This window comes from Grammomys surdaster, unplaced genomic scaffold (assembly GCF_004785775.1).
Source record: "Grammomys surdaster isolate TR1022 unplaced genomic scaffold, NIH_TR_1.0 274, whole genome shotgun sequence".
Classification (NCBI taxonomy): domain Eukaryota; kingdom Metazoa; phylum Chordata; class Mammalia; order Rodentia; family Muridae; genus Grammomys; species Grammomys surdaster.
Window position 1 is genome coordinate 2,568,745 of NW_021604715.1, and position 12,350 is coordinate 2,581,094.

Below are 12,350 nucleotides of genomic sequence, written 5' to 3' on the forward strand. Positions count from 1 at the left end.
ATTCATTTCTGGCCCAATATGGTCATTTATACAAATGAAAAGCTGTAGGAAAATGGTGAAAGAAACCATGGGTCAATGAGAACAGTGTAGATGCCCTCTGTGGATATTACACTTTCCATTCTGCTTTAGAATTTTTTACCTAGAGTCTTAAATATGCTAGAATCCAGTAGATATCCTGGATACAAATAGACAAGCAGTGTTCTTTGAAGAAAACAACCTATAGAGTCGGTATTATCATGATTTCAATTTTACTGGTGAAGAAAGTGAAGTCTAGTGAGACTAAGTGTTGTATCAATGGTTCCCTGGCAAGTACCCAAGTGGCAGTGCCAGGATTTAAAATGGGAATTCTCAGCCAATAAGATATATGTGTACAAGGCTTTCCTCCTTGGCGCTCGGTCTGGAATTTGGGTTGCTGAAGTAGTGGCTGAATACGGGTCTAACTTGACTTGGGTTAGTGGAAAAGATAGAATATACCATGTTCTCAACTGAATTGTGTTTCTTCCTTTGTTTGATAAAAGTGAATTATAAAATAAATAAAATGTAAACAAGACAGGCAGACTATAACCATAGTGCATAATATTTTTTACAATAATCTCTTACAGTGATAGTGATATATAAATAAAGCATCACTAACTTTCTCATGAAAATATAGTTATTATAAATCACTGCTTAATGTCATTCTGGGGATTCCCAGCCCAGGAAATAGTTTGACACTAGGGTGGAGTCTGTCTCTGTTAATCTAGGGCTTTTGAATTCTATGAGACCCAAAGGAAATTTCCCAGCCTTTATCTCCATCGCCACTTAGCAGAGACAAGAAGTTAAAGTACTCCCAATTCTCTCAGTTCTTTTCATACAGAGAAAACTGGCTTTCCACAGTGGAAGCTTTTGTGTGCCATCTGCTTTCAGCTACAGGAAGCTTGAGTTCAGCCAAAAAAGAGAAAAATATTACACACAGACTATGTTCTTCCGTGGTAGGAAGCCCATCCTTATCCTTTTGCAATTAGGGGCTTCTCCAGTATCTATTTTAACTAATTTGCTCTGTTTTCCCTTCTGACAAACAGTAAAAAGGACAGTCAACTGATAGAATTTAGTTAGTTAGTTATCTTGGAACTGCTGAAGATTCACGAAATTTTAAACAGAGGCTTGAATGCTCACCTTGGATTTCATTTTAGAGAAGAGAGTAGTGACATGAAAGTTTCAAAGTTTTGACCTGTTTTGACAAAGTTTTGACAAAGTTTTGACTCATGTGTTCAGTCTTTCATTTATTTATTCATTCAAGATTTACATTGCTGAGTACTTGAGTGATGCAAAGATACTATCTATAACCTACGAGTATTAACTTTACCCCAGTTACTAGTATAAATACTTTATTTGCTCATATAATGTGTACAGCTCCCTTAAGGGTTTACCCCACACTCCAGATGAAGTAATTAAAGCAAAGAGAGGATAACTCGTGTGGTCAGTTTGAAAGTGATAAAGCCAGAATTCATGGACTCTGACTTCAGATCCCTTATGCTCTTAATTGCCTCTTTCATGACTGTTCCTGGCATCAAGTGAAGGTCAAGTTAAAGTTCAGAAGTAATAAAAATGTAATCATAGGAAGAACAAACATTACAACAACAGTACACAATGTCCAGTGTGTTGAGGGGGACCCCTGCCTCCCAAAATGCAGTCTGGCTAAGATGGCAAGAAATGTGCTTAACTTCAGAAAACACAGCTCACGGTAGATGATGTTTAGAGAATGAGGAAGCTAAGAAGCTAAGTGATTTTACATCCGAATCCAAACTGACCAGGTTCTGTTTTCCAGGTCATATGACTTCCTCTCAGCTGAGAAAGCATAGGAAACTTTGGGTTTTTATGTTCTCATACTTGAAGCACCTGGCAGGAGGCTGAGCTTGGATTGTAACCTTCTCTAGTAGTGGCCTTCTCTGAAATGTTGATTATGAACCATTCAGCAAGCATCTAAGAATTGTGGGGAATTGATTTGTTCTATGGACATTCTCCTGTACATTTGTGAGTCTTCATTTTTCCCTGCCTATAAAGCCTTAGTGTTTCCCACAGATCTCAGTTCAGCTCGTATTGTCAGCCCTGATGTTCAAGTAGATGCTTGTTATCGATTTATGACTGCCATCCACACAGGGTTTAGTAGCAGTAATCCCGTTAGAAAGATGCCAATAAAAAATAAAATTACACTGCCATATATACCATGGTGACTAAGCATTTCTTAAGAAACAATGGATGAACTTAGAGTTCAGAGATTTGCACAAGAGCATCATCAAATATTTTATTATAGTGATGTTTAATTTTTAATCTGATGATAAATTAAAATTCCTGTAAAATAACTGTTTTAGCTAGTTAATCCTGGTGATGTCTCTATGTATATTTAAAATTCTCATTGAAGAAAAACAACTAGGATTTGATTGGAATTTAAAAGTACTGTGGGCCTGGAGAGATGGTTCATCAGTTAAGAGTGCTATGCCAGAGTACCTGGGTTCGATTTTCAACACCCACATGACAGCTCAGTGTAACTATAGTCCCAGTAGACTCAGCACCATCTTCTGGCCTCCTTGAGAACAAGGAATGCACTTGATACACAGACATACATGCAGACAGTCACCTGTACGCATAAAAATAAATAAAACTTACAAAATAAAAATATCAAAAACATTAAAATATCTATATTAATGTCATTCTTCTTGCTTCTAACATATAGTTTCTACTTTTATTGCCAGAACACTGTTACCATTTAATTAAAATAAAATCTTAAGGGAGACAACATTTCCTCATTATATGTGTGTGTGTGTATTATCATGAGTACATTCCAAGACTTTGGTTCAGATGCTCACTGTCTTTGAGGCCCTTTAAGGACCAATGCCCTTACTTTGTATTCACCATTCCATCCCATTTTATTTAATATCTTGAGCAATTCCTTTATGTACAAAATTTAAAAGTTCCTAGAGACAAAGACAAGTAGGATTTTGTTGGTATTTTAACATACTGACAATATATCTATTTTTTCCTGTGTGTCTTAGGTTATTCAATCATCTTTCTTCAATCTTGTAGGCTTGCCCATGAACTCTATTACTTCTCCAACTTTTATTTTCTGTCTATAAAGCTTCTTTTGTCTTTGATGATTTCTTACTTCTCTTTTCTAATTACAACTCTTGATCTTTATTTGAAGAACTTAATGCACTACTTGATTTCCTTAGGAAAATTGAGTCTACCAGTTATTTTTTTATTTCAGTGGAACATACACATACATATAGTATATTTTATATTATACTATAAAATTATGTATGATCTAAAAGTGTGTATGTTTTTATTTTACAATTTTCCTAGTATGTCTTTTATTTTTTTTGCTATTACAACACATTATTCATATCTTGTTCATATCATAATGGGTTTTATGCCTTCCTTTATCCCAGTGAACACTTTGAAAACTAGTTTTTCTTCTATATAACCATATAATATTCAATGAGAATGGCCCGCATTGGCCATATTTGAATGCTTGGTCCTTAGGTGGTAGAACTGTTGGGAAGTATGGTTTTGTTGGACGAGGTACGTCAACAGGGGTGTGCTTTGAGTTTTCAAATGCCCATTTATTTCTAGCTTGCTCTCTGCCTTCTGCTTGTGGATCAGATATAAGCAAGCATTCAACTACTGACCCACCATCATGCCTGCCTGCCTAATGCTGCCATGCTCCCTGTCATGGTGGTCATGAACTAACTCTCTGAAACTATAAGCTAGCACCCCAAATAAATGCTTTCTTTTATAAGTTGCTTTGGTTGTAGGATATCTTCACAGCAATAGAACTGTTGCTAAAACAATATCTCATGCTTGACCGTCCAAAGTGACGGGATTACAAGTCTGTACAACTACACCCAGTTACTTATGCTCAAGTATCTTTTATGTTGCTTTATTTCTGGAACACTACCGACTCAGCTAGATGTGCTTTTATTTTCTTCTTACTGCATAAATCTGAGCAAGGGTTTGGCTTCAACAGAAACATCATTATCTATACAACTCTCAAGTAAACACTGAATAGCCATTGATCTCTATAGTTTTGTGGCTTTATCTGTCAGTGTTTTGTGGATTTCACTAGTTTAGAGTACAATATTTTAAATTAATTTCTCAGCATAACATTTAAATTCAGATGTGGAGTCTATTTTCGTATACTCCTTGTGCACCTATATTTTGTGTCCCTGGACCTTGAACCTTGATTTTTCATTAAGCAGATAGTTCTTTTTTCCTCCTGGTCTTATGTAGAGAACTTGCTCTTTCACATTAAGCGTTCCACACTAAGCTTCAGCGGAAATAATTATAGGTATCATGTATTTGTCTGATAGTCTGTCTGCTCATGCATCCATCAATTTCTTCTACTCTTAACATGTCCATAACTTTTGAATTCCTTCTTTCTGTCACCTGTAGCTTTTGCTTTTGAATTCTCTTGTATATTAGTAAAGGCCCATGGTAATATTTGATCTAATGTTTCTGTGATTTTAAGAAATAGATAAGCAAAAAATTGAATGTACTAGATGATCACATTCATTCTTTCCTGCTTCTGTGGCATTAACTATATAACTTTTATGTAGCTAAATCTTCTAACTGGACTGGAGACATTACTCAGAGTTTAGGAGCACTTGCTGCTCTTGCAGAGGACTTACATTCATTTCCAGCACTGCCCATATTCCCTGGGACACAATTCCCTCCTCTAGCCTCCATATGCATCAAGTTTACAAATGGTAAATTACATACATGTAAGCAAACATGTAAAATTAAAATAAATCCTTAGATTGTATGATAAATAAATAAAATTTTGCTATTAACTATTATTTTTCTTAAAATACACACATATATCATTTTAATTGTTATCCAATACCAAATGGTCCTCCCTGAAACATGTGGACTTAGCAGCTTCAGTTGTGTGTATGTGGGTAGATACACACACACATACACACACACACACACACACCCTATATATGTAAATATATTTATTTATTTAAAGAAAAAGATGCCCTGAAATTGAAATAGACCAAGAGAGCATATTTGGGAGGGTTCGGATGGAGCAAAAAGAAGAGGAGAAGGATGTAATTTTATCATAACCTCAAAACACAAAATAGGTTTTAAAAAGTAAAAAATCATATACATGTTATTTTAAATGATATTATTAAGTATTATTGGCTGTAAGGTATATTACTGGCTTCTCTGATGTTGTATCATATTATTTTTTCTTATATCTGTATTTGGGTATTTAATGACTGTCTTTTTTATGTAGTCCTTTTGCCTCAACTAATAATCTCAGTCCTGTACGATTTTGTCCTATAATTTCTAATTTTCACCCTCACTATTTGTAGGAATTGTTTCTATTCATTTCATGTGTCTATTCGATAACCATCTCCCATGTGTCAGGCTGAATTGTTGATAATTAGGAGTGATGTAGTCAGAAGTGGTTTTGTTTATATGGAAATTGCAGTTTAATCATTTTACATGATAACATAAATATGTAGCTATAAATTATGATCATTGTTATAAAACAGAAGGACAAAATTTTACTCAGGAACAATACAGAAGATAACAGATTGGGATATCAAAAACAAGGCTCAAAAAAGAAAGAACATTTTTTTTCTGACTCAAATTTTGGTAAAGACCCAGCCATATGAATAATTCAGGAACTAACTACAATTATATGATAACAACTCTAAAATGCTCCATATTTTCATTAGTTCCTCTGAATGCCATATATGGATATTTCTACCCAAATATCCCATAGGTCCATAAACTAAGGAAATCCAAAACTGAAGTGAGTTCACTACACTGGTGATTGAGTGCTTTTTGTATCCTACTCCTTTCAGGATACATCCACTATCTCAAGCCAGACAAAATTAGCCTGAACCCTTCTGGGTCCTCCTACCTTGTAATCAAGGAGTAACTAAAAACTGCAGATCTTAAATTCTTAGTGTCTCTTCAAAATTCCTATTTTTAAGACATCCCCGTACTTGCCTGAATTCTATCAGAACCTTCTAAGGTCCTATTCTGCCTCCTCTCTTGTCAGTGATCAATGAGCTTCAAAACTTCCCTTCAAAACTGACTAGGTCTTCCAATAACAAATCTTGAGTAGCTCTCCATCGAGTATAGCCCTGCATTATCTGGCCCTAGATTTCCTGTTATGTTTGCTTCCTGGTTTTCCTTCTCAGACACAATATCTTTCAGATATAACAGGATACTTCACTAAAGCATCTCCTTCCAATTCTTGGGTACTCCAACTGCAATATTCTTGAAAGGTTTAGTCTCTACCTATCAGAAAAGTCTACAAAAGTTTTCTTGGGCATTTTGTCCTCTGTGAAACCTTCCCTAAAACCCCATATGCAAATTACCAGTTTCCTCTTCTGTTTCCAAAGTCCCCTGTATAGACTGTACTAACTATGATACTCATTAAATAATTTGTCTATTTCTTTGCCACTCCCACAAAGCATTGACCTCTCTCTAAAGTAAGCATCGGGGCCTCTTTTCTGTGTCTCAATATCTAGATATGATAGGAGTTCAGTAAATGATATTGCTGTGAGTAAATTAATTAGGTAACTCTTCCTTTGAAAAATAGATAGGAGCCACTAGAGCAAAGAAATGCAATATGGGTCTGTTTTTAAAGAAGCAGATTCATGTATAATACAAATAAGACCATGTATGATTCTTACCATGTTTTAATTACAAGTAAATGGAAGTAGTGTTCATATATTGTACTATAAAGCAACAAATGCTTGCCCCCTATGAAAGATAAGGTGAAATAAGGTCAACATTGGTCCATATTTATCTCTATTCTGATATTAAAATAATCATTTGGCAGTATACAACATTTTCAGATATAATAAATCCTTTAACAATTCAGTCTTGTTTGATATACATGGGAACTGGTGGTGACACCAGAGTAGATTCAAACGTGCTCCATTTTACACACCAGAAAACTCTTTCTCATGAACTTGCTTAACAAATCATATAGTCCATTTATTTATGAATTTATTTAGGCTTTGTCTCACCCCAGAGAATTAAACAAGAAACTTAAACCAAAACACAAAATGATAGCAGAGTGAAAGAGTTAAGAGTCAGAAAAGGATGCTAAGGTGTCTTCTGACACCCCCTTGCCCCATCACATCAGCTTTCAGCCTCGTTAGACTGCCACCAAATGTACTCAGAGTGGTAATTGTCAATTTTTTTGGTATTTGCAAAAGTTAAAAAAAATCAAATAACCCCTCCAACAATTTTACTTCATAAAGCCTGTACCCAGCATCCATTTGAAAAAATTCTCCCATCAGATGTACACACTGAAAATCGAATACAACCCTGAGTTACTGTAATTATCCTGTTTGGATGAGATACCTAGCCAATGAAAAGAGGCAAAGTGAAAAGAGCAAAGACTACAAAGAAAATTGCTCTGGCAGGGGCCTGGGTTTGTTTTTCATGTGTATATATAGAAAGACAGGTAACTCTGTTTCTGAGGTAAACTTGTGACCACATAACATTTTTACAGATATACACCTCTTCCTATATTCTGAAGAAAGATTAAACAATAAGTACTTTACCTAGATCCCCTGCCTCAACTAAAATTACACTTACCATTTTCTTAAGGGCTGCACTAAAATTGAAAATGGTAATACCTATAAAACCTTGCCAGTGCTGACATTTCAAAATCTTTTTTCTAATGCAAACAAAATTAGAAAATGGAAAATGTAACCTTTCTAGCCCCAGAACTACTTCACAGGGTCTAAATATTAAAAGGCAGTGTCTGTTTGAGAATCATGACAATAACACAGCAATGATAATGATGATGATAATGGCGATGGTGATGACAATGAAAGTAATGCTTATCACAATAGCAACTGGCATTTTCTAAGTATTTACATTGAATCAAGGATGGTTCTAGATGCATACTAACTCATCAAGACTTACATCAACCCTATGAAATAGGAACTATTATTATCCACATGCCATGGATTAAGAAAATAAGGCATGATGAGATCTGAAATGTTTCCTAAACGTAGACAGTTAATAAACAGTGGATCTAGCAATGTAACCTAGCTTGCTAATCACAGATATTCAAGTAATACAATAGTTATTTAGTTAGATGGATTGTGGATTTTATAGATTATTTCTGACATTTTCCAACTTTCTCCTATTTGTCTGTTTATATTGTTGCTTAATAACTTTTTTAATAATTTATTTATTTTTTCTCAAATCGTAATTCATTCACACAGGGGTTATAAACACAGAAAGGCAGGATGTGGGGAAGGGGATGACACTGGAGTGTGGGTGGTCAGGGGGAATACAGATATCTTCAGAACTGGGTATCGGCTGGGTGAAGGTTCAGGGGACAAGTCACTATGACTCTGCCTATGACTCGCTTGTCCTTATCTAAGTTGATATTGTCTGCCAAGGCTACCTATTTACAAGGTCTATGACTACTCAGGCTGGTAAATTTCCACAAAAGTTGCCTGTTTACAATAGCTTATAGCCATCTGTTTCAATGTTTTTCCACTGAGACCCAAGACTTGGTGTTAATTTTACAGAAACTTCTGTGAATTTCTTCAAGAAGTAGGAACACTTTTCTCCTTGGATATCTTTTTCTTCCTTTGTGATTATTATTCCAATTTCCATTACCTTTCATAGTTTTGAAATCTGTTCATCACATGGCAAAAGTTAATCTTGGTATTGCCATGGAGATTTAGATCAACTGTCTGAACCAGGATCTACTCTTTACTTTGTGTTGATTATAAAGGGTATTTGTTAATTCCTGCCAGACTCTCATGTTGACTGTCATGACTAATCTCCCTAATATGTTATAAACTAGATTCAAGAAAGTGAGCAACTAACCTTCTTAAGTTATTTAACATTTCAATTCTGCTCAGTAACAACTTAATTAAAACCTGAAGTAGAAAGGTCAACAGAAATATGGAATGTAATCTCAAAAACAATTAATTAAAAAGAACAAAAAAGGAAAAATTCATCCTTGCCAGGCAGAAGAAAAAATAATACAATGCAAAAGATTGTATATTTCACCCTAGGTTTTAATAAGTTTATTATTCTGAAGATATATATCTATATATCTTATCAAGGTGGATACACACACACACACACACACACACACACACACACACGTATTCAAGAATCGTCTCTGTACTTGATCCTATTAGTGGAAGTTTCTTTCACAGATCAAGATTTTTAAGGTCTTAGGAGACTGAGTCATATACTCAAACTGAAGCATTTAACAAACAGTCCTAGTGAGGAAATTTAGGACCAACTGAATATGTCTGTGTATGAGTCTAATATTTCTGGCATGGAATTATATATGTAGCTTATTTGCCATCTAGTATTTTTGATTCTTTGCAGGAAATAAATAGGTTCAATGAAGAAGACTTGGAAGGGACCAGGTTAACATTCATTTTAATATATCCACTTATAAAACAGTGTGAACAATCCAAAAGTGGATGGCACAGGCTTCTCATGGGAGGTAACCCATGGACATGTTCCGAGAAGCTTGGGGGAGGTGTTACACTGATGTGCACCAATGCTTACCAGATGCCATAGAAGGGAGTCTTGCATTTATTGGATGACTAAATCATGTAATTGTGTCAGCAGAAGCTCAAAAGAGAGAGTTAGCAAAGTATTTACAGGGTTTTAGAGGCTGGGTTTAGTCATGTGATAGTTTCAGGAAATAGTCTGTAAGCTCTTGCCAATTCTTTGTCAAATTTGTGAAGAAGGTTAAGTTGTTGCAAGTCAGTGATACATGACCCATGTACATTAATTTAAAAAAAAAGCATAAGGTTAAAAAATACAATGTAAAAGAATTTATGATTTCAAGAATAGTTGTATAAATAGTACAGTAAGTTATAACACATCCTTCATTCAGGTTACATCAAAAGCTAATATCTTATATACTACAGTACATGTATCAATACTAAGAAACTAATATTACTATTAGTTAAACCAGCCTTGTTCAGACCTACAAGTTTTTCTACTACTGCTTTGGTATTATTCCAATGTCTATCCAGGATAACACATCACTTGACAGTCATCTTGTCTTCTTAGTCTCCTCTGGTCTCTGAAATTCTTCTAAGTTGTAAATATTTTTTGGAGGCTCATTTTTCCTGCACTTCATGGTTTGTGTCAAGTTGTCTGTTTGTAGCAGGTCACTATTCCTTATGATTTCTGATTTGTTTAATCTCTCGGATACATGTGTATTTGTGTTTCTAATACATGTATATGTTTGTGTATATACATGTAGGTATATGTGGAGGTTCAAGGACAATCTCTGATGTGAGTCTGTGACCTCCACCTTCTTTGAGGCAGGCTGTCTTATTGTTCTAATTCATGTGATAGGCTAGCTGGCCCATGTGCTTCCAGAAAGTCTTCAATCTCTACCTTTCCTCTTGGATTAGGAACATTTGGATTATATACATGTCTGCTACAGCACCTGGGTTTTTTGTGAGTTCTGGGAATTCAAACTTGGATCTTCACTTTTGCCTGCCAAGCACTTTAACCATCATCTTCCCAAACTGACTTTGTTTTTATTTTTTATATTTTTGTCCTCATCTGGAAGCCATCTGAAAGGTTATCTGCTATTAAGTGTTTCCACTTAATGTGACCCATAGAGAAATAAATAATACTATTTTATGGTGTCACAGAAAATGTGTCTAAAATCAGACCAATTTTTTGCCTATTTTTATGATTTTTCAAGTTGAAAGGACTCCTTTGAGCATATGAACAATATGGCCTCATCATGATTATAGGGAGAGGAAGATATACCCCTTTGGTCCCTCACTTCTTATAGGAAGGCAGCAAGTCATATTATTATTTGTCATTTAAGCATATCATGGCCATTACAATCCTGAAATCAGAACAGATATGATTACTATCAAGAGGCCTTCACAAGATTACAGGGAACATTCTAGAACAAGGCCTCCTGAAGGATATGAAATGAGTTTACAATTGCTCAGGGCCAGGGGTAGAAGGATGGACTTCTTACAGTGTGGGTGCAAGGTACATACTACTTAAGAAACTTTACTTATTGTCATTGGTTTAAGCTACATGTGGGGAAATGACTGTTTTCTTGGCCTGTTATAGATGCCCCGTCTGTCAGTTGAATAAACACTTGTTAACATCTTCCCAAGGAAAGGCACACTACATCTATGATATAGTTATATAGTAGGAGCTACGACGGTCTAAAGTTGACAATCATTACACAAGAAGTCAAACCAAGCTAAAAAAAAAAAGGACTTTTTTATGCTGCCAGGAGAAACTTCACTCTGATTTTTTCTAATCAGTGCCATGAGATTTCTAAGCATTATGACTGCCAGCAGCACACATTATGAATTTCAAATCTTTTCCTCTTCAGGAGAATCAGCTGCAGATGGTGTACATGATTTTAGTAGATAAATCGCATTTAGGACATACAATATTATTGTTAGGAGAATGGCTTCTTTCCTAACTGAGGGTACTTTGCATGTACTTCCGTGCTCAGGAAAGTTGACTGTCCTAAACACCAGGCTAAATATTAATATAATAATGAAAACTAATAATTGAATCCATACAGTGCTGATGGGCAAATCATGACTTACATTGACAAAAGAACATAGATGACTTTCAACACCACGAATCCTCTTTGAATGGAATAAACCTGCCACTAATCAGGAAGACAGTGGTTAAGGAAGACTATCATCTAGACATGAATTATATATAAATCATATTCAATTCCTCCATCATATTAAAAATATCATGAACCATAGGAATAGTGATGTTCCAGGACAAGCATATCACTCAATGAAGAAGATGACAGAAGGTTATGAGCACAAATGTTGGAACTAGTAAATATCAAAGAGAATAATTAGATGTTAGATGTGTTAAATATATGATCATATAATATTGTTTAATTTATATTCCTGAATTTCTCGTATTATCAGATGACAATAACAATAGTACCACATTCCAGTGAAAATGTAACAATAACATTTAATGTATGTAAAAGCTAAGTATTATTTAGCATGTACTATGTTCTCAGTGAAGTAATGTTCAGTTCAAATCCCCCCATGCCACCTTCCCACCTATCCAGCTTGCCCTAGTCTTGGCTTTCTGAAATGGAAAAGTAACAGACTCATGAAATTTTACTTACTAAATGTGGATGCTAGTTAACTTTTGTCAACTTGATACAAACTGGAGTCATTTGGGAAGAAGAAACTTCTACTGAGGAATTGCCTCCACCAGACTGGCCTGTGTTTATGAGAGAGAGCGTGGTATATTCTTGAATAATTACTGATGCAGGAGGTCCCAACACCACTGTGTGTGGGGGGGTTCTATGCCTATAG